Source organism: Balaenoptera ricei, chromosome 2, assembly GCF_028023285.1.
Source record: "Balaenoptera ricei isolate mBalRic1 chromosome 2, mBalRic1.hap2, whole genome shotgun sequence".
Taxonomy (NCBI): domain Eukaryota; kingdom Metazoa; phylum Chordata; class Mammalia; order Artiodactyla; family Balaenopteridae; genus Balaenoptera; species Balaenoptera ricei.
In genome coordinates this window covers 146,298,246-146,320,752 of record NC_082640.1, presented here as the reverse complement: position 1 = coordinate 146,320,752, position 22,507 = coordinate 146,298,246, and the positions used below count along the sequence as shown (strand labels likewise).

The 22,507-nt window shown below is 41.1% G+C and overlaps 1 protein-coding gene across 4 annotated transcripts in view; it reads right to left on the bottom strand.

The window, feature by feature from the left end:
• DAAM1 (dishevelled associated activator of morphogenesis 1) overlaps window positions 1-19,574 on the bottom strand; it is a 174,110-nt gene extending 154,536 nt beyond the window's left edge. For 2 of the 4 annotated variants that reach the window (XR_009500928.1, XM_059914322.1), the window contains exon 1: window positions 19,464-19,574. The gene's annotated coding sequence lies outside the window, so the exon portion shown is untranslated. Of the gene's footprint in view, window positions 1-7,785; window positions 7,830-12,340; window positions 12,392-19,317; window positions 19,338-19,463 lie in introns of those variants that run through there. The other 2 variants (XM_059914323.1, XM_059914324.1) reach the window with 2 other exon arrangements.
• Window positions 19,575-22,507: the final 2,933 nt, after the last annotated feature.

Genomic DNA, 22,507 nt, shown 5'->3' with positions numbered 1-22,507 from the left:
TTGACTGAAGTGAAATGGCTGGCTTTGCCACAGTTACCAGAAAAGCACCTCTGCTCGGGAGATGACCTTCCCAAGGAAGGCAAGGAAGCAAGCAGTCTGTCAAGGGTCTGTGGGAGCAGCCAACCCAGAAGAATCTGAACAGAAACACTTAACACCCCACACCCAGGCATGGTGCTGGGATCAACACAGCACCCTCTGCAAACTGTCACCAGACACTTATTCCAGCTATTCTGGATCACCTACAGCCTCAAATGTGTAAGGTAAGCTGAGGTAAGCAAGTAAGCAAGTCCTAAAATCATACTGAGCTTTAGAGGGACATTCAGCTTCAGACTAACATCCCAGGCAAAAAAAAAAAAAAAAAGGTAGCCCAGACCAGGCATGTTAAGTATCATATTTGGCTGATATCTTGATGGCATGTTGATTTAATAATGATAATAGGTGACCAATGCAGAGAAATGAGCCCCGAGGTTGTCCTCTGATAGACAGCAAAACCTAGGAAAGAGACCAGAGATTCTGCTTAGACAATGGTTAAAATCAGGACAAGGTAAAGCATGCCACAAACACAGAGTGGGGATGAAGGCACAGCACAGCACAGGAAGAAGAGAAAGGAAACTGTCTACTGCCCAAAGCATCACTCGTTACTGTTTTAAAATAAAATTAAGTTAAAAAAAAAAAGCCTCACCATCCCTCCACCCATCCCAAACAGTAAAAGAAGCCCACACCCAAACAAGACAAATATTTACAAATATGTACACCATATAACCTTTTATTCAAGGGTGGAAATAGATTTGAGTTCCCTGGTATTACAATGTGAACAATTTTTCTTTCCATATAAGTATCTGTTGAACTCAGAGCTGGTGGTGGTGTCAGCTTACATCCTCCACTGTCCTATGAATAGCAGCTCGGGTAAGGGGATGAAGAGTGGCCTGCAAGTTGCACAATAGTGGTCCTTATCTTGGCTCCAGTGTTAACTAATAGGGTAACCTCGAAACACTGTGTAAAAAATGGGCAGGTAGGATTATCGGTGGTTTTCACCTTTAAAAATCTGTGAAACCCTTTATCTAAATGAAAGCTCACGGAGAACCGCAGAATATAGAAGAGTTTGAAGTAGACAGGCTGGTTAAAGCTGGAAGGGCTGTGGAACGGGGGGTGGGGGGGTGGGGGGGGGGGGGTGGGTTCCCCTTGAGGCACCTCCTGGAATTGGGACTCCACAGCACACAGAATGGAAACCACTGATGAGGTCCCTTAAAACAAAAATTCGATCCTACTTAAACTAAAACCAAGAAAAAAAAGACAAAGTAATATAGAATAATGATTTCTATCTAATACCTGACTCTTGGTGGCTGGGGATTGGGGATGGGGTGGGGGAGGGGGGAGGGGGCTGGAAGTATTACAAGTCTTTCATTCATAAGCATGTAAATGTTTCATATGTATGTATGCCCACTTCTCCAAATGAATTTATATACTGTGATTAATAAAACTGAAATTCATTGAAAGTGTTACTGAATTCACGGTCATTATAATACGGAATCTATAATTTTTTTTTAATTAAAAAGGAACCATCACGTTGGGAACCACTGCTAAAAAGAAGGCAACAATATTCCACTTGAATTAAACAATATAAGTAAACTTCCTTAAAAAAAACTTAGAGTGGCCTTTTATATTTTAATGACTCTACTATACCCACAATGTCAAACTAGTTAGAATTCCTTGTCTGTTAGCTGTGGCTACTAGAATGTTGCTTTGAGATGGATTCTGAAGCCATGTCCAGGCTGGGTAGGAAAGAAATGTCACATTAGATAAGCATTAGATAAACACTGTCTGCCATGACTGTGGGGAAGGGGAAGGGACATGTGTATCTGATGTCCAGGGCTGTGTCAGATAATCATCTAGGATGTGATGGCAGTGGAGACCCGAGTTATAACTCCGATTCTGTCATTACACTAAACTTACTACTAGGCAAATTACTCGTTCCAGTAATTTTGCCAGATCTAAAAAGGAGTCATCCTGACTTCTGATGCAGAGCTCTTAGGGTCAACTCAGACAGTGAATGCTACACCCCTTTAAAAGCCACTAGAGACAAAACTGTCACAGAACTGGTGAGCTAATCCAAACCTCACATTTTACATGTGAGGAAATTGAAACCCAAGAAACTGTGGGCCAAAATGACACAGTAGATAGCAGGCTAAAGAATCCGCATTTCCCCGCTGGAGAGTTTTCTACAATGTGAGCCATAATATACGGTTTGAAACTTTGACTTAATTACTTGTATTAGTTCTCCTTGGGACAATTGATAATTTAAAGGCTTTCTGTCTGATATTACTTTTAAAAATTCTCACTTCAAAAAAGTTCACGCCTCTCAACTAGATGACTGTACTAAATAAACTATAGCATTATTGCTATAATATGGACATATACTTTGTCACTTTTAAGCCTAGGTATTAAAACTGTTTCTTCCAAAGAACAAAACAAGATAAATAATACATTTGAAAATCTCAGTAAACACAAATCAAATAACAGTTGAGAATTAATGATGTTATATCTTACAAACTGTCAAAGCTTTACCCACTTAGGACCAGCCCCTTTAAAAAATAAAACCTACATAAAGAAAGTTACAAAATGTGAGTCCATCAATCATATAGTCCACCCAAAACTTTTATACGAAGAATTAACAGGGAATGGCTGAATCAGAAAATGACAGAGCAGTCTTTTATATGTATATTTTTTAATAAATTTATTTATTTATTTATTTTGGCTGTGTTGGGTCTTTGTTGCTGCACGTGGGCTTTTCTCTAGTTGCAGCGAGTGGGGGCTACTCTTCGTTGACGTGCACGGGCTTCTCATTGGTGGCTTGTCTTGTTGCAGGGCTCTAGGCGCGCGGGCTTCAGTAGTTGTAGCACTCGGGCTCAGTAGTTGTGGCTCGCGGGCTCTAGAGCGCAGGCTCAGTAGTTGTGGCGCACGGGCTTAGTTGCTCCGTGGCATGTGGGATCTTCCCGGACCAGGGCTTGAACCCGTGTCTCCTGCATTGGCAAGCGGATTCTTAACCACTGCACCACCACGGAAGCCCTATACTTTTAAACATTAACTATTGATAGAAAAGTATGTTTGAATAATTTTAGCCTAGGATTTTATCAGCCACAGAATAAAAGATTTTATAAACTCTACTCTGTTTCATATTAAAGATATTTCACAAGATTTTGCCATTGCAAATCAATAAAACATGATAGAAAATTAAGACAAAACATCTCATAGTCCATTTTACATTAGAGGTGTCATTTGTCCACAGAATGTGCAAATGAAGTGTCTCATTCTTTACTTAGAAAGGCTTTGGTACTCTTGGAAATTCTGTTCCATCGGTCAATTTATAATGAATCAAACCACTTGTGATCTGAATGGTGCCTAGGAACTAACTAATGAGCTGGGGATAAATATCTTTTTCTAGGCTAGGAAGTCATGAATTGATGTTTCAAGGAGGAGAATGCAAAAGTGACCTTCTCCCCTAGATCTTGGTCCTTACTCCAGAGAATCCTTTCATAATAACCTCTACACCACTGGGTCAAACCATGTTTCCCAAACAAACACACAGGGACTACCTGCCAACACTTGCCTTACCAGAAAGCTCCACAGAATGTGCTGTGCATTTTGTTTGCTTGTTACTTCTTGAACAAAGATGGACAGCCACAGTGCCGAGTTCCAGAAAAACTACGTCAACAGAACCATGATAATTCTGAATAGGTGGTCTTCTCTAAAATGTGCTGGGATGTGCTGGGAAACACAGCGCTATATTCTATCACGGGTTACCATAACTATCTAAAATTAGTTTCAAAACACGAACCTTTCTCTCAATGCTTGGAAGAGATTTTTTTTTTTCTGTTTAAATTAAAACAAACCTAAAGTACTTAAATGTAGGAGAAAAGCCACATTCCCACAATTCTGATTTATGATATATCGACATCAAGACAATCAGACTGTGATAAGTATAGCATTATTGTAATATTAGGTGCTGTATAGGCAATGCCTTAAATATTTTAGCTAAGCAGCTGAGTATCTGTTTTGCGACACCATATATAAACAAAAAGAACCGGGTATAACATTTCTTTAATCACGTAAACCATTCTAATGTAAACTTCTGCCTCCCTCCTTATAATATTTGGATTATTTCATTGTTCTACCTCCTATTCTTCCAAACATCTTCAGTCCAATGGAAAAACTACACATCATCTCCCTTGTTCTCTCTGCCTTCAGAAAAGCCTTCTGTATTAGTCTCACTATCAGCAGAAAAACCACTTACAGTAAGAAACCACTGAGCCAAACTCCAGGAAATGCAAATTGGCCACAAAATGGCAGGAGTTGACCTAAGGTTTCCCTTCAGATAATGACGAAAGGGCTTGTTAACATAATTAATTATGCAAATCTGTAGCCAGAGACAGTTAATCACAGAGAAATACTTCAGGTCACTTTAAAATGCGCCTAGAGATCTCGTAAGTTTTTTGCTAAGGGGTTCCATGATTATTTATACATTTGTGAAAAGTCCTGGTGGCTTCATATTTGCATTGCTAATTAATCTCTTTTATGATCTCTTTAAAACACTGGGATTTAAATAGATAAATGGGCAAATAGACCATTTGAGAAAGGAAAAATACAAATAGCCCAGAGAAAAAAGTTCTGTTTAACGAATTTTTAAAAATGCAAATTAAAATACAATGTGATAGCATCTGTCAGTTGCTGAATCACAGATAATTGTAAGATAATGATATTCACAGCATAGACATGAAATGAACGACACTTTAATATCCTGATTCAGCGTCAACCGGCAAAACCTTTCTTGAGGACAATTTGGCAGTACTTAATAAAAAACTTTAAAATTATATACATTTTGACCCATTTATTTCATTTCTAAGAAATATATCCTAAGAAAATAATCTGAAAAAGAAAAAAAATGTTCATAATAGTTTTTAATGGGAAAACATTAGGAAAATGATTACCCTATACTGCACATAAAATGGAAATAAATGCTGTCATCTAAGAAGTTTATTGAAAATTTTAATAACCTCACACCCATTAGGATGGCGATTCAAAAAAAAAAAACAAAACAGAAAATAAATATTGCAAGGATGTGCACTTTTGTTGGTGGGAATGTAAAATGGTAGAGCTGCTAGGGAAGAGAGTTAGAACTACCATATGATTCAGGCCCTGGGTATATCCCATCTCTGGGTATATATCCAAAAAAATGGAAACATGGTCTCAAAGTGATATTTGCACACCCATGTTCATAGCAGCATTATTAACAATAGCCAAAAGTTGGAAGCAATAAATAAATAAAGTGTTTCAATTCTGATTTCCAATATAATTTGTATATTAAACAAATTTCGTTGGAGTCTTCAATATTTAATAGGGTCAAAATGTCCTGAAATGGAAAAGTTTGAGAATATGCTGGGCCAGACTATTTCACAACTCTGTAGGGGTAGGAATTAACTTGTAAAAAACACACAGCAATGTAATGGCTTTTATCTATAAGGAAGCAAATGGATTTTGTCTGGCAGAGATAAAATTGATTTACGTAAATGTATAAAAGAAAACATTACATTGTATAGCCCTTTAGGATATTAATCAGTTTTGTATCCACTAGCAAATTTATTCCAGCATTTCTGATTGTGGCTGTTTGGATGGATTGATAGACAGACAGACAGACATATATATGCTCTTCAAATTCTCCTTTGAACTGGTCTTGACAGCTTACTGATTCCTTCACTAATTAATAAGTTAAATAAAAATTGTTGACATGTTTATTTTATAATTGTGAGAATCTTACTTTTTAAACTCTTTGAAAATTAGTCTTTTAACATCAACTATCTACAAACAGATCAGTTTCTGCATTACAGGCCATAAGACTAACCAAACCAGAGAGTTTAATAATTAATAACCTTCTAAAACAGAAAGCACCAGGCCCAGATGGGTTCACTGGTAAATTCTACCAAATATTTAAGGAAAAAATTACACCAATTCTCTACAATCTCTTTCAGAGGATATAAGCAGAGGGAATACTTCCTAACTCTTTTTATGAGACCAGCATTACACTAATAGCAAAACCAAAGATAATAAAAAAAAGATAACTACAGACCAATATTGCTCATAAATGCAAAAATCCTCAACAAAATATTAGCAGACTGAATCCAACATGTATAAAGAATTATACACCAAAAGGAAGTGGGATTTATCCCAGGTAAGCAAATCACATGATAATATCAATAGATGCAGGAAAAGTATTTGACAAAATTCAACACTCATTCATGATAAAAACTTGCAGTGAACGAGGGATAGAGGAGAACTTTCTCAACTTGATAAAAACTATCTACAAAAAAACAGTCTGCAAGCTATAAGGTTAATAATAAAAGTAAATTGCTTTCCTATATACCAACAATGAATGAGTAGAAAGTGAAATTAAAAACAACACTATTTACATTAGTATCCCCAAAATGAAATACTTAGGTATTCATGTACAAAAAATGTACAAGATCTATATGGGGAAACTACAAAACTCTAGTGAATGAAATGAGAGAAGAATTAAATAAATGGAGAGATACTCCATGTTCATGGATAAGACTCAATATTGTCAAGATGTCAGTTCTTCCCAACTTGCCACACCCATTTGTTTACATATTGTCTATCCTGATGGAAAGTAGTTGGCAGCAGAAACGAAAGATTAGTCACGAACTGATAACTGGTGAAGCTTTGGGTATATGGAGCATTCTCATATTAGCTATATTAGTCATTCTTTGTGTTTGTGTGTAGGAACTTTTAATAACAAAACTTTTTTTTAATCTTCATTTTCACTCTACTTGAAATAAGAAAAGCAGGAATGGAAAGCAATAAATCTGAGGGGGAGGTATCTTAAAAAGACAGAGGGGGTCCTGAAGCATACTTGTGAAGTGTCATCCATTTTGGGATTTTGGATTTTCCACCTTAACAATCATCAGCAGTATATTAGCATAATTTCTGTTATCTGGTATGAAAGGCAGAACTTTAAATGATGCCCCATAACCTTTTGAGGGTGAGTGGAACCTATGAATATGATGAGCTATCACTCTTGTGATTATGTTACATTATATGGTCAAAGGGAGATTATCTTGGGTGGGCCTGACCAAATCAGGTGAGACCTTAAAATCAACCACTTCTCTAGCTGATTGAAGAAGACACCTAGAAGAAGAAACCAAACATCCTAGAAGAAACCAAACATCCTTGTGTGAACTTCCAGTGTAGGCCATGTGGCATAAAATGTAGGTTGCCCCTTGGAGCTAAAAGCAGTCTCTGGCCAACAGCTAGGAGTATTCAGTCCTATAGTCACAAGGAAATAAATTCTGCCAACAACCAGAGAGCTTGGAGGAATCCTCTGAACCCCAGATGAGAAATGCAGCCTTGGCTGACCCGTGAGTTTTACCCTGGCGAGACCCTGAGCAGAGAACCTAGCCACAGCATGCCTAGACTTCTGACCTGGTGGTGTTTTAAGCCGCTAAATTTGTGGTAATTCATTATGCAGCAATAAAACTAATATGTCTGGAAAAGCACCTTATACCCGAATAGTACCTCAAAGTCTACCTCTACACGAGTTTATGATCCCAGTGGCACCAAGTGAATACCTAAACATTCAGCAACTTAACATTTAATGCAGTGTTTCTCAAAGGATCATGAATCCAAATTTGAGAAACCTTGAGCTACATAATCCCTTATAAATGAAATATTCTTTGTCCAACACACATGGTTAGCTTTACAGGCAAGATTATATACCTGAGTGCTTTTTACAGTGTGAAGGCTTCTACAGCAGAAAAATCCTGCAAAATAATCAAATGGAGCAAGTTTAAAGCAAATTGTGACTAAGCCAAACATATCACCAAAACCTTAGCTTATCATCACAGCAGGTATAAAACAGTGCAAAGCTTTCTATCCTTTAATGCCCTAGCTCACAATTAGGAGGTATGAGAAGAATATGAGTCAGATTCCATTACAACAAAATTTCATTATAACAAAGTTTCCCATGGCTCAGGTGGTCCTGAGGAATTATCACAACTATTCTTTGTCCATGTTATACATCTATTTATTTAAAGAAAACATTGAGATGTACATGAAGAAATAGAAAAGTAAGTCAAAGATATTATCCCCCAGGTCTAAAATTCTGTTTCCAAGGTTTTACTTAGTCCAATTCTTTTTAGCCTTTTTTTGTTTTTGGAATAACAGCTTTGTTTCAACATAATTCACACACCATAAAATTCATTCATTTAAAATGTATAGTTTAGGGGGTTTTAGTATATTTACAAACTGGTAACCATTACTAGTAATTTTAGAACATTTTCATCATCCTTAAAAAAAAAAAAACCTTATATTCTGCTTTTTTTTTTTTTAACTGTCATTCTTTAACACCATGTCATGCTAACAAATTTTTCTCTAGTACTAGAAAACACTGGCCATCTGAGACTCAAAATCAGCATTTAGGGGAGAAAAGAGCTGAGGGTAAAAGATTTGATCTGCAGGAATAACAGATATTGGAACAACTGATTTGGGATTGTAGAGCATTGCTTCCTATAAGTGACGCTGGGAACATTCCTTTGAAAACGTGGACATGATCCAAATAAGCAAAACATGAAATTACTTGCCAGTGAAAAGCAAAGAATCTTTCACTGGGGAGAGTCTTCACCTATTGCACAATGTAATTTGTTTATTTCAGAAGCTGAAGGCAGAGGATAATCTGAGCTTTATTTAGTAAAACAAGAGTTCTGTATTCCAAAGGGAAAAATCTGGGATTTAAAACAGCATTCTGATATGCTCACACCCAGTGTAAAAACCTTCTTTACCTGCCAAGTGAATAAACAAATGATGCTTTAAGGTGTCACTTCCATAGCTTATGAGATAGTCCATAAAATGCTCAATATAATATTTTCCCCTTAACTTAGTTATTCACTTACCTCTGCTATGCTTGATAGGAATTTGGATCTAATCTGATTATTCTAAGTGAAATCCAAGTAAAAGGAGCCATTTTACTGTGTTTCCCACCTTTGGTAGTTATAACTCAAGACTCTGAAATCCTCCATGATGGCCCATGGCATAGGCCAAGTTAGGAAACTTGTAACAAACAAATCTGCCTCATGTTTATGAAGCCAGAGATGAGTCTGATCGGAAACTCACTCTGAGTGACAAGGCAAGTTTGAGTGCTGCCAAAGCCCAAGTTTTTGAGTCAAGTTTCACAGACATTCTTTTTTGAGGGAGAGAAAAAAAGGCGGACATCAGTCTGCTGCGAATCCTTTACAGAGTTCTTCCCTCACTGCTGATTTGAGATAAACTGTCATTTTTAAAGGTAAATGACTTTTTCTTTTTTTTAAGCATTTTGGCGTTTGATAATAACAACAGAGATGATCTTTTCTTTCCCCAAAGCCTCATCTTCTTTATCCACGGATAACTTTACTGACCTACCAACACAGGCTATGGGCTTCAAAGTTGTTTTCCCGCTAGCGCTGGTGGGCTCGCCCTGACCCAGCGTCAGTATCTCACAGAGTCCCCTGCTGTGACCAAGGACATGTCCTTAGACTATGCCTGGCCTCCCAGGCAGTGGTCATGGAAAAATGGAGAAGTGACCCTGAAGAGTCTAATCCACTGACCTTCACTTTGCTCTAACCAACTACCCAAATAAATAAAAACAGCAGGATAGCTTGGTCTCCCAGATGAATTCCAATTTACCCCTAAATATCCAAGCCTGGTCCAATGTTTAAAATTTCCAGGCCATCCAAAATCTGTCAACTGGCTTTCAAGGGCCCAATTTTGCTCCCCAGGGGACATTTGGCAATGTCTGGAGACATTTTGGTTGTCACAGCTGGGGGAAAGTTTGCTACTAGCATCTAGAGGGTAGAGGCCCAGGATGCTAACGAACATCATACATGCACAGCACAGACCCCAACAACAAACAGAGAACCATCCCGCCTAAAATGCCTAAAATGCTGAGATTGAGAAACCCTGGATTGGGTCATTTGCCAGCCCAGAGCTGGATAAACGTTTGAAGAGACTCTTATTGCAATTTAATTTAGTTTAAAACGGGGATTGAAAACTCAAATGCCTTAAGGGCCAAGGAGGTAAAGAAATATCACATAAACAAAGTGGCTGTGTATGAGGCACTAGGGTGTTGTGAGGTCAGTGACAAATCAGAGTGTAAATGCTCACTAAAACCATTCCTTTTTTAAAAATAACACTGTGTTGGCCAAATAAAACATGACTGTTGGCTACATCCATCCTGTGTGGCAGTGGTGGTAATCAAATTCTGGTTTAAAGAGATGATCAATTTAAAGAGAACTGGATGGTCACTCAAAGACACCATCTAGCCTCATCCCTTACTTATATCCTACAGAATTTCCTAAGCCCCAGGACTGGAGAACGTGACTAGAAGCTGTTTAGTTAAGGAGATTAGAGATCAGATCTTGAGGGTTTAGCTCCAGCCAAGAGCAGGGTCTCAGAAACCTTGTGCAGAGACCAATGTTGGAAATTCTGAAGGTGAAAAAATAGAATTCCCCCTCACTGATCTCCATTCTAGGGAAACTCAGTGGACATTACATCAACGTTACACAGCGCCATATAAGTGAGGTCATTATGTTAAGATGAAACCATTCTCATAAAATTTTAGAATTTCCACATTGTTTCACAGATGAGGAAACAGAGGCCCAGGAAAGTTTAAAGGAACCTTCAAGATTACCCAAATCTAAACCTAAAATCAAATGGTGTTTCTTTTTCCTCTGTGCAATTGCCAAGCAGCAACCAAAAGGCGAAGGGATTTTATTCAAGGTGTCAAATATTCGTGTCTAAACTCTCGACCAACATAAAGAAGTTATACGTAGATGTTAAACTTACTCAGCATCCTCCCCTTTCCCTGTCAGAAAAATCATTAATCCATTTGCCCCAAGTCGTTGTTTTAGGATCTCTTTTTCACATAACAGAAAAATTTAAAGCAGGTTAAATATTTCCAGCCCTCCTTTCAGATTAAGCTGGAGAGAGGAAAGCCAAGTCAGCAATTGGAGCACAAGGAGAAGGAAGCCCCAATCTGAACATCCCCGTGTGGATGCATGCTTTCTGTTGGAGGAATTCCTGGCCTGTATAAACAAAGGCAATCCAGAGGGAAACAAATGATAAGATAAGTGAAACCCAATAACTCCCTCTGTCCTCCCTTCCACCTACTTCCCCCAACTTGTTCCATCAGAAAAACAATCTGAGCTTGGGAGAATTAAAATGTAAGCCATCCCCTCTCTGCTGCCACACAGCTCCCTATTCTAAGTAGGAGGCTGGGGGGAAGACCATTTGTAAGGTCGGTGAGTGTGGTTCCCTTGGTATGGAACCTGGCCACAGGGGACCACGGTCTCCCTTTGCCCACAGAGAGGTTCCTGGCAACGAAGTAGGTCACTGGTCCTTCAGACTCAAATTACAATCCAAGGAGTATAGTAAGAAAAGGTGAGGTATGGAAGAAAGGTACCTTCCATCACAGGAAAAGAAAAGAAATTCGGTCAAACTAAAAATTTTATATACTTAAAAAAAAATTTTTTTTAATCACTTCCTTAGCATAAAATATGAAGCAAGGCAGTCTCTTGCCATGGTTCCTGGAACTGTAGTTGTGTCACCTACTCATTGAGTGTCAAGCCCTAAATGGGTCACAGAAGTTTTCTAGTCCAATCTAATCTCTATTCTTGATTTTAAAAATACAAAAATATAATAACATGCCTTTCATTTAACCTTCTGAGGACATAATGAAGTCTCAGTTATCAGCTTCAATTCCAGCAAGATTCATTCCACACCCTCTCTGACTTTTAGTCTGAATGACCATTGAGTGCTGAGCAGGGAGGGGGGTGTGGGGAGGAGAACCTCTAATGCAAACAAGATTGCCACACACAAACAGAGTGGGAAACAAACAGAAATGTTATTGTTGTTTCTTTTGCCACCATCATCCTAACTCAAATAGCCACCGCTAATATGGGGTAACTGTGGCAGCATTTTTTTTTTAAATTCCTAAATCATTTACCTTGGCCAAAACCATATGACATTTTCTATATTCAAAATTTCACCAACTTTCAAGAGTAGAGAATGCAGCAAGGACCTTTAAATGGTCTGATTTGTCCATTTCATTTCCTTTAACTTTTTACAATAAGTTTTGTAGTAAATTCTCAGGATTTAGAAGGGTCCCTAGTCTAACCCTCTTGTCACAGAACTGTAGTGTCTAACTTAACTCGTGTCTAGACATTTCACTGCTCAGTTTTACCAAATCTCTATGAATCAAATACAAATTTAAGCCTAGACACATGTGAATAACCTAACTCACCTGGTGAATGATGTTGGGCACGATCCTTCACTCTTCTTCCAGGGTGCAAATCTGGAATTTTATGGGAGAAGGAAGAGTGAAGCCTAGAATGGGCACCAAAACACACACTAATGACTGTGGTCACACCCCCAAGAAAGGGAAGGAAAAGACCAAGGCTATGTTTTAGGAAGCTGACCCTGGTCCTGACCCACACTCTTCACAGGAGGACACCTGTCAGAAGCATAAACATAGTTCCGAGGCAAACTGCTGGTGAAGCCCTACCTCTAACTTATGGGGTCTGAAAAAACTAAGACCCTCATCAGTTCATCTTATAATATGGCACCATCTTTTGCCCTTAGTGATGATGGCTATGCACTGATATATCCACAGGGTCTATCCTCCACTGTCTAGTGTCCTTTGTGACCAAGAGCATGATGAGTTAAAAAAAAAAAAAAGTTACTAGGATTACAGGTGCAGTTGGTGACTCCAAGACAAGGCAAAGCTAACCCATGCCCTTGACCTGGTTTGTACGTCACTAACAAACTGAGCTTAGCCAGTAAGCCAGAATATAAGAACTCATCTCAAAAAACAAAAGATGGGCATCTGTATTGCCCAGACAATGCCCAAAGCTCGGATCTAGGCTATCTACACTTGGAAGTCTAAATTCAGACAGTCCATCAGATGGGCAATGTCTGCCAGTCGTACAGAAGGTATTTTTTTCAGAAATGAAGAGGACAAAGACCAGTTTAATACGTGTCCCTAATTGTGTGCCTGGCAGAAATACAGGGAATCTTCAACTCCGATCCTGGTGCAATTTATAGAACAGAATGAGCTCGGGTTATTACTAAAGGTGAATGACATACTTAGGAAATGAAACAAGCTGAATTTAAAAAAGCTTCTGAAACTAATGTCTGTTAAATGAATATTATGTTTGAGCAGCCTAAGGTCTAAGAAGTCTTTTGTTTTCATTTTCCCTTCCTGGCAATATGCTGTTAGGGCATAACTTTCCTATTATTTCTCTAAATGACACAATTTGTGTTTTATTCAATTGTCTTCATTAAATATTGTCAAAGTGGCACAATATCCAGTGTTAAGCCAAAAGTAAAAGATCTATTGTAAGTCAGGAAATCACACCAACTACACTGGAAATTGAACTTGCTTGCCTAGTTTTCCACATTTAATTCACAATAGTGGCTATGGTTTAAAAGAATTGCAATTGTATATTTGGTGCCAAATTTGCTCCACTGTAAAAGTAAGTCTCTTTTCTAAGGTGAGGGGGGAAAAAGCTTATTTTAATACGTAAGGATACCCAGTATTAGATTATGTGTTTGACTACTACTCAAGTTTTCATTTTCTTTTCAAAAGAGCTTTCACAATTTATGTTAAAAGACAACAGAGAGTTGGGAAGCTAAGAAGTTATGGAAGTCTTAACTCTCAAGACAGGCTTCTGTGGCCCTGTTCTGGGTGAGAAGGGCTTTCTTCAGGTAAGGGATTCAACCTACTGAAAAGTTATCTCAGTTAACAAGAGGGTCTAATGCTGGACAAACTCCACATAGATTCAGAGATGACATTTAAGAACATTTCCTTTTTCGAATAATTTGCCTATCGTTCACAAAGCAAAAGGGAGGGAGTTCAAAACTTCTTAACATTCAAATAAACAAATGCAACATTTTAAATCTCATACAACATTTTCTGTTCCAGAAAATCACACTCTAAGAAACCATTAAGTGAAGAAGCAGTTTTACTCTTAAATCAACTCAGCATTTGTTGACCCAGCACTGTTTCAGAATCAAGAGACACAAAGGAAGTTGTGATTCCCCCAACTCAATGGAGAGAAAAGAATAACATATAGGAAAACCAGAGGCAAGGCAATAGTGGGGGAGTGTAAAGAACTAGAAGCCTGGGTCCCTAACAGGGTCTGCCAGTTACTAGCTGTGTGACCTGAGCTTGGTGAGTTCCTTAAGTTCTTCATGCCTCAGTTTCCTCAGCTGTAAAATGGTGATAACAGTACCTATCTCATGCAGCTGTGGAGGAGTCCATGGTTAAGCTCATGTAAAGTATAAGGAAAGGCCTGACCCAAGCTTAGCACCTCACATCCCTTGACTGTTGGCATCACATTAGGTATGAGTGTTTGGTTGTGTGGTCAGGCTGAGGGCGCTAAGGAGCAAGGACCCGGGCGGGGTGGTGAAAGCGGAGGGATAGGCAGGGAAGGCTTCCCAGAAGCTATGGCGCTCAAGCTGGATCTGAGAGCACAAGGAGAATTCAGATGCTCAGAAGAGTGCTCATTCCAGATGAGGGGAGCCATTACTGCAGAAAGTCACAGACAGGGGTAAAAACCAGGTGTGCTTAAACATCAGCAGGGAAAATAAGCTCACCAAGGTTGAGGGTATATTTGGTAACCTCAGATTAATGGATTAATGGGCAGGGGAGGGGGGGTGCTCAGGCTCTGTGTGCTTGTTGCTATGCTCCTAGGACTTAACATTTAAATCATTTTTAGATATGTGTACTATGAATGCAAACTCACTCTGAAATGCTCATTTCTCTGTTTTTGGAACAGTGGAAAGGATGCCAGAAGATACAAAGGTAAATTTTTTTTTGCTGTGGAAATAGTCTGCTGGAGTGGAATGTAGGTCACCAAAATCAACTTGCATCTCATCTTCATCTGTCCCTCTTTCAGTGGAGGCAATAAGTGGTAGCCTGAAGGAAGGGGGAGGAGAGGCACTTCAGATCCATCCTTCAATTCCAATCTCTATCAGCCACTCAGCCACTCCAAGCACAACCCTCAATAGAGGTATCCTAGGACATCCCCAGCCTGCCCCCCCAGCCCTGCCAATCTACAGAAAAAGCCCTCCTTACCAAGTTCTGAAATATTACCTGTGCTAGCAGTTGCCTCTAAACCGAGCTCTCAGGGAAACCACTATCATCTGATGCGGTAAGTGTTTAAGACATACATTCACTTAAAAGATTCCTTCCATTACCAAGTTAGAAATTATGGTGCCAAAATAAGTGACAGTAGTCCACATTCCTTGTCCAAAGAAGAAAAATCACAAAACAGAAGAATTTTCATTTTGACTGGTGCCCCCTCTAGAGATTCAACAAGTTTGCTAAACTAAGTTGGCAAAGTTGCTTTGTTTCCTGAAATGTAAGGATAGACTTAACACTTGGAAATACCAGGAGCATGACACGAAGCCAGGGAGGGCCCCACAGAAGTTACAGGCTCTGTGATTATTTCCTGAACCAAACACCTAAGGCTCTCAGTGGTACCAAACTCTGTTGGAAAAGCTTGTTTCCCCTGATCCAACAGCTGTAAGTTTTTAAGTAATTTCACAGAAGACCTCAAGATTCTCAAGCCAAAGCCACTCTTTATACTATCCCCCAAATATTTACAAAATGAAACACTTTCAGTCTTAACTATGTTTTGTTTGTAAACACCTTATTTGTTCTGATGACCACAGTCTCAACACTAAAAGCAGCCTTTTAAACAAAGTAGCTCAAATAAAACCACACGCAGACACACACGAATTCTTAACACCCAGAGGCGTGTCCACAAAGCAAGAAAGCCAGGGTTCAAATTCCTTGGCACCTCTTCACTGAGCTCCTGTAAGCACCACCCAAGGACATGACCCACTGCACCCTCTTTACTATCACACCTCCTCACTAATTTACACTTTGGAAAACGCACAGAATGCAACTTACTGGATGATAACTGAATGCTACAAATATTGGACAAATGTCTTTTACACTGTTCCCCTCTCACATCAGCCAGCCTGAACAACTTACCCCTGTTTATAGAACAACCCCACCCCAAATGAGAGAGCTATTGCCCACTCTTCTACCCACATGGTGCCTCTGGGGCCATTGGCAGCCTGGCAAAAGTCTCTAGGTATCTTTGCCTTGGTCTCTCTCCCTGTTCCCCTGCCATATACCTCCTGGGAAAGTTATCTGGGCCAAGGACAGTACAACAGAGAGAAATCTAGAAACGTCTGGTTTGGGGTAATAAGAATTGTACTAAGAATTAATTTTAGGGGGAAAAAGTCTCTGTGAGTGAATATATTCCAAAAGCAAATAGTTACAATTCAACGATTTCAAACACATGGAAGGCCGTTTATACCTCGTCACATGCTACACAGGAGTTTTGGTTTATGCTGAGATGAAACTGCTTGACAGAAAACTAAGAGGAATATTACAACTGATGACAAAACTATCAGTGGAAAGAATACAGATCTTGGATCTCCAATCATGGTTCTACTAGTCAGTAGTGATTTAACAAATATTTATAAAATACCTACCAATGGCCAAACACTGCTTTAAATGCTGGATAGACAGGGATAGACAAGACAAAGACTCTGCTCTCAAAGACCTTCACGGAGTGGGAAAAACCCACACACATTGGAATTGTTATCAGAATTATAGGGAGTCAGAAGTACGGAGATAACTGAAGGAGCTTTCAGTCAGTGCTAACTTCTACGACAAAAATAGTGAGTGAAATTTCTGATCCTTTTTCCTCGTGGGGATGTTACCACCTACTTAAAACAAGATGATGAATGTCAACCGCCTGGCACACAGCAACCCCAAGCATTTACCTGCACACGAATGTACATGCATAGATGCCAGCACATATACACCTTCCCCCCTTAACTGCAATGTCTGTGATAATCCACTTTGGTATGAAATGAAAGCAGAAGGTAGGCAAAATGTTTGCATAATTCAATTACTCTTAATGCAGTTAAATTACAAATAACTGCCTTCGACAAGAATCTATAAAAAGGCAAAATCTAAACAATTCTACGATAAAAGGATAAATAGAAGTCCAGATACTAGGATAATAGTAGTAGTAGTCGTAGTAGAACCAATATTATAAATACTAATATAGCTGCCTTGCCCACTTTGAGGGATTACCATGAAAAGTCGGGCTATTTTGCCATACAAGTAAGGCTCAGAGATATTAACCCAATGTCACAGTGTCAGAAGCTGGGCTTAAACTCTCATCTTCAGATTTCTTTGAAAAAAATAAAAGACAATGAACAACTCCTTCTTGGAGTCACAAGATTTTATACCGAAAATCAACTTTAGGAAAACCACTGTGCCCCTCTTCCCACATCACCAATGACTGAGGTTCCCAGAGGCAGAGGGTTCACCCCAGAATGGGGAAGCCAGTAATGACAGAGCCAGAGAAGGACCCAGGCTTCCTAGATCCCAACCCTCTCAAGGATCTGCATCCTCTAGACAGGTCTTTAGATTTCATGAGAACCACAAGGGATAGCCGTGGCTTCCAGAATTCAATTTCAGTTATTACTTGTCCCTAAAAACTTCCAGTGAATTGCACCTAGGGCAAATTGAGGATCTTTACTGGTGGCCAGGGAGCTCTCTTCACGCATAACAGAGAACTCCCTCCTGGAGAAAGCTGCCTACAGCACTATAACATACGTTATTAGGAAAATGTATGTTTTCATTTTCTTGAAATGAGAGATCAGCCTGAAAGGAGAGAGATCTTTTGATTGTAATTTTCAGAGTTTGCCTCAGGACAAAGGCTCCTAACAGCTTTTTCTGGGGAGGGAGGTGGAGAGACCAGGTATGGGGACGCGAGAGGGAAGGGGATCTAAAAATTGTGTCCAAGCTATTTACAAGAGAATGGAGAGAGCCCAGGGCTGTGAAACCGGTGACTAGGAGAGAACAGCTGGGCCCAGGGAGAGCATCTGACCACACCTACTGGCCACGCCCTCCCAGCTGCCCGCAGAGCCACACTGAATTGAAACAGCAGTGGGAGCAGTTAAGATTCCGACGGCAGGAGTCGCCATGGCAACGGGATTCATCTTGCAGGCAAACCCCGCTTCAATTCACTAGGTCCTTCTCGAGCCTCTAGAAACTACCAACTCAAGAGGAGCAAAACGGTCACGGGTGGCATTTACTCTTGATGCTCTCCTGCGGGTGAAGATGGGAGGCGGGGTGGGGAACGGGGGTTGGAGTGTATTCTATTCCTGGGTCCCCTAAAATATTTTATGGGCGCAAGAGACAGAACACCCCAATCGCAGGCTGCGAGCAACTTGAGAACAGAGCCTTTAGCAAGGGTTTGATGAACAAGTAAGAGAAAGGATAAGAGTGCTAGGGAAAGGAAATCCAGAGGACTTTATAGAGTTCTCGGGCGCCGCGCACGTCTCCAAGCGGATCACAAGCAGTTGGATTTTCACCACCAGCTGGGAAAAGCGATTACCCAGCCCTCCTGCCCCACTGCGAGTCGTATCGTTAGATTATTCGACACTCCCTACCGCTTTACCACCTCCCAGCCCAGCGCTCCGGGCAGACGCTTTGTCCCAGCTCAGGTGCTCTTTGTCGAGGGAGCCATCAGTGCAAGGGGCACCAAGATGCGTCCTACCCAGAGGGACGGGAGGCGGGAGCGCTCTTTGGAGCCTCGAACCCGGTCCGCAGGCTGCGCAGCCGCCCCTCGCTGCTGTCCGCCAACACCCCTCGCTCCTTCCGCAACGCGGGTTTCCCTCCTCTTTCTGGTTTGAGACCTTTAGCTTTCAACTTTGCCTAAATTACAGTCACCCCATCCCTTTAGAATGAGTCTTGAGGTGAGGGTGTCCGGGATGGTGGGGGTTCTGCTGGGACGCGAACGAGTAAACGAGTCCCTCCTCTTCGGTCCACACCTCCGAGTCTACCAAGCCTGCCTCGGGATTGTCCCTCCCGGAGCCTCCCGGACCAGCAGCTCCCGACAGCAGCAGTGCCCACAGCAGTCAGCCAAGGCCACGACCCCCAGCGCCCCAGCCCCGAGGTGGCAGCAGCAAGGCGGCGAGTGGTACCCTGCCGGCTCTCTTGGCATCCGAGCACCTCCGAAAGGAAGAAGGGAGGCACCCCCGTCCTCGGGGGCGCCTTCTCCCGGTCTCGCCTTGCTTTGCACCGCGCTTGCAGCCATTTTCCCAAACCCTACTTGGCAGCCGGGAGCTGTCTAGGTCCTGTTCCCACCCAGACCCAACCTGAAGGACGGGTTTAATATTTACCTACTGGCCCGGGAGCTCCGGGGAAGCAGCGGGAGGGCGCGCCGCTAACCCAGCACCGGGCCCGAAGAAGCACGCCCACCCCCGCGCCACCTCGCGGTGCCACTTAATGAAGGAGTGCGGCGGGCGACGCGGCACGTCCCCCTTACCTGAGCAACCCCCGCATGCTGAAAAGGCGGCTCTGCGCTCCGGGTACAATGGGATCCGGTTAAACAGTTTCCTTCACAGCCGCTCGTAGGTTACCAACTCGCAGGTGACATCACCCTCTCCTCGCCTGATAGGATACAATGCGGCGCCCACTGCGCATGTACTCCCGGGCAGGGCCCGTACTCTCCTGGGAGTTGTAGTTCACATTCCACAAGCAGAGCCTGAGTAGCTACGCTACTGAGGATGTTGAAACTACACTTCCCGACGCATTCCTGGGGCACTTCTTCCCCGCCCCCAGCCCCGCCCCCGCCGCGACCCGCCCCCTCCCCGCCCTCCAGCCTTGCAGTGTTAGTGTTGGTCTTTCAAAAACCGAGCTGCGGACTCAGCGGGCGAGAGTGGGGGCTGGCACCCTTCGGTCATGCCCTTTGACTTGACCTCCACTCGGTCCCATGCGGGCTCTGAGGGACCAGAGGGGTCCGGGGCTAGTGTACACCAGCCAGGCAGCTCTGACCAACCGGGCTCTGCTGGCCCCAGCTGGAAAGAGAAGATGAAGCCTTTCACTGCCTTCCCTACGCGTAGCAACTAATTAATAGGATGCATTGGTTTTATTGGTTAAATAAGGTCCTGGAATTCCCCCACGGCCCGGAGGATGAGGGACGCCGACCCCGAAGGAGAGAAATCCCCCTTTGCCCCACTTGGTACAAATAACCCTTCTGTCTTCTCTTTCCTTCTCCCATTTAATGGAGTCAGGGTGACCAGCCAGAGCTCGGAGAATAGCTTAGTCGGCTGAGCTGACCGAATAACGGAGGGTGTCACTAATAAAAATGCAGTGTAACAGACTAGATAGTTGCCTCAACCCTCCGTCCGGGAGCCAGCTGCTGCTGCAGAGATAATACTATCGCGCAGCCATGCTTTTGTTCTTCCCTGCAGCAGACTTCCCGCTCTCATGACTCTCAACTCCCAGGAAGACAACATCCTTGCCTAAAGTTTTAATAAATGACGTATATGTATACATGTACTTTTAAATCCACAACACTCTCCTCTCAACTTACATACCTCACTCTTCAAGTTTTTTAAATGACCTAAACCAAAAAACACTGTGCTGTTCAAGAAGTGCTGTGATAGTAATACACCTAAATGTTTAAAGATAAGCAAAAGGTGTGTAGTAGAATTCTGAACCTTCAGGACAATTTTATTTTTAATATGTAAGATTTTTGCGTGGCACTTTTCATTACTCAATGAGTACCAAATATCATGAAGAATTAACATTGAGAGCAAATCTCTAGGTGTCTTTTTAAACGAAAAAAAAAAATCAATACATCTAGTTATTCCAGTTGTAAAGGTAGAGTAAATTATAATGGCATTCGAGGTCTTAAGCACATATAAGGATCAGTTCACACCCCCATTTCCACTAGCAAAATCTAAGAGGACTACATCTTGTGAAAAGAAGTTCACAATTAAAATTTCAAACAACTCTCCACCTAACTGTTGGTGACAGTCTTATCACTCTTATTTTCTCACGTGTTTGTGCAAAAATAACTTGGGTTCAAGAGAAAAATATTCATGGAACTAGAGGATCTCAGGGGAGAGGGAAATGCTTTGTTTTGCTGAGAGAGGGATTGTAGTACTGAATTCTGCTTTTCTTTTGTCAAACCAATTCCTTATAGCCCAAACATATTTTTCTCTACTGAAGGAAGATAACTTTGAATGTTGCTCTCCTGTTTTGAGCCATTCTGTCCATTCCAAATATTGTCTTAAATGGAACCTAGACAATACAAATGTTCCACTGGCCAACAGATCAAGAGTACAATCAGTGATATTCTAGCTAATGGGTAGACAATGTATTGCAGTTCACTGTGAGAAAATATTCAGAAAGGAACTTGACCCGGGATGATTCTAAAAGCTCTCCCAGTTTTGTAACTGTGTAAAGCTTTTAGATGGAAATATAATCAGTGAGCTCAAATTTTATTGAGTCAAATTGGATGTGGAGATTCTTTATAAGGCAGGACTTAGCCTTACAGATAAAAGTATATTACAATATTGAGGTACACTCTGAGGAGTAACTCTATAGGATAAATCACCCTACAGCAAGTTCTCTTGGGTCTTCGGTAATGAAGGAGAGGATGAAACCTGCCTGAAGAAGAAATTCCATTCTCTATAGCAATTAATATTATAGGGATGTGCCATGTTACATAGCTCATTTTTATATGTAAAGGACATCATACACACTAGATTATAAGCACAGAAATGTGTGGATGTACGCATGTAAGCTGCCCTTCCTATTAAATAGATATAAATTTAGATAATAAATATTGAAAGCAAGGCATTGTGTTTGGAAGCATTTTGTTATGCATGATGGATCTGAACTGATCCCTGCACACTATTTCATTGGTAACCAAGGGAAACAAAGATGGCTCTTCAGCATCAGAAATGCAGTCCATGGACCTGGGACCAGAGGAAACTTAACAACTTCTATGGAGACAGAAAGAAACTCTCTCTCTCTCTCTCTCTCTCTCTCTCTCACACACACACACACACACACATTCACATACACTCATTGTGTGTGTTTGTATTTCTTTCTAGGTGACTAAGTAGTCTCATGCGCCATCAAAAACACCCATTCTGTCTAGCTTAATTTATGTTCTCAGTCAAAGGATTTTGTTACTTTTTTTCTTTTCTTTTTAAAGGACTGCTGCTGTTCTAGAATGATCTTAAGAAAGGGCTTGTCTTTTCCCATAATCATTGCCTGTTAATTAGGAACCCACGAAACCACTGAGGATAGATTTAACTGACCATCTACAGGTGAAGGAGGAGGAAAGGCACCATGGGATATTTTGCTGATCTTTCAAAATAATCTCTCTCAGTTCTGGTTACAAGGTTTTACTCTAGATGTTGGGTTTTAGATAAGGAAGGGAGATATCAACAGAGAAAGAATTTTAAGTTTGTAGCCCTGCATGTGTTTTCACACTATTGCTTGGTGTTTCGCAACAATTAAGGTTGTGTGCTGAGCCCAGGTTTGGGATCATGACATTTTCCCACTTCCAAG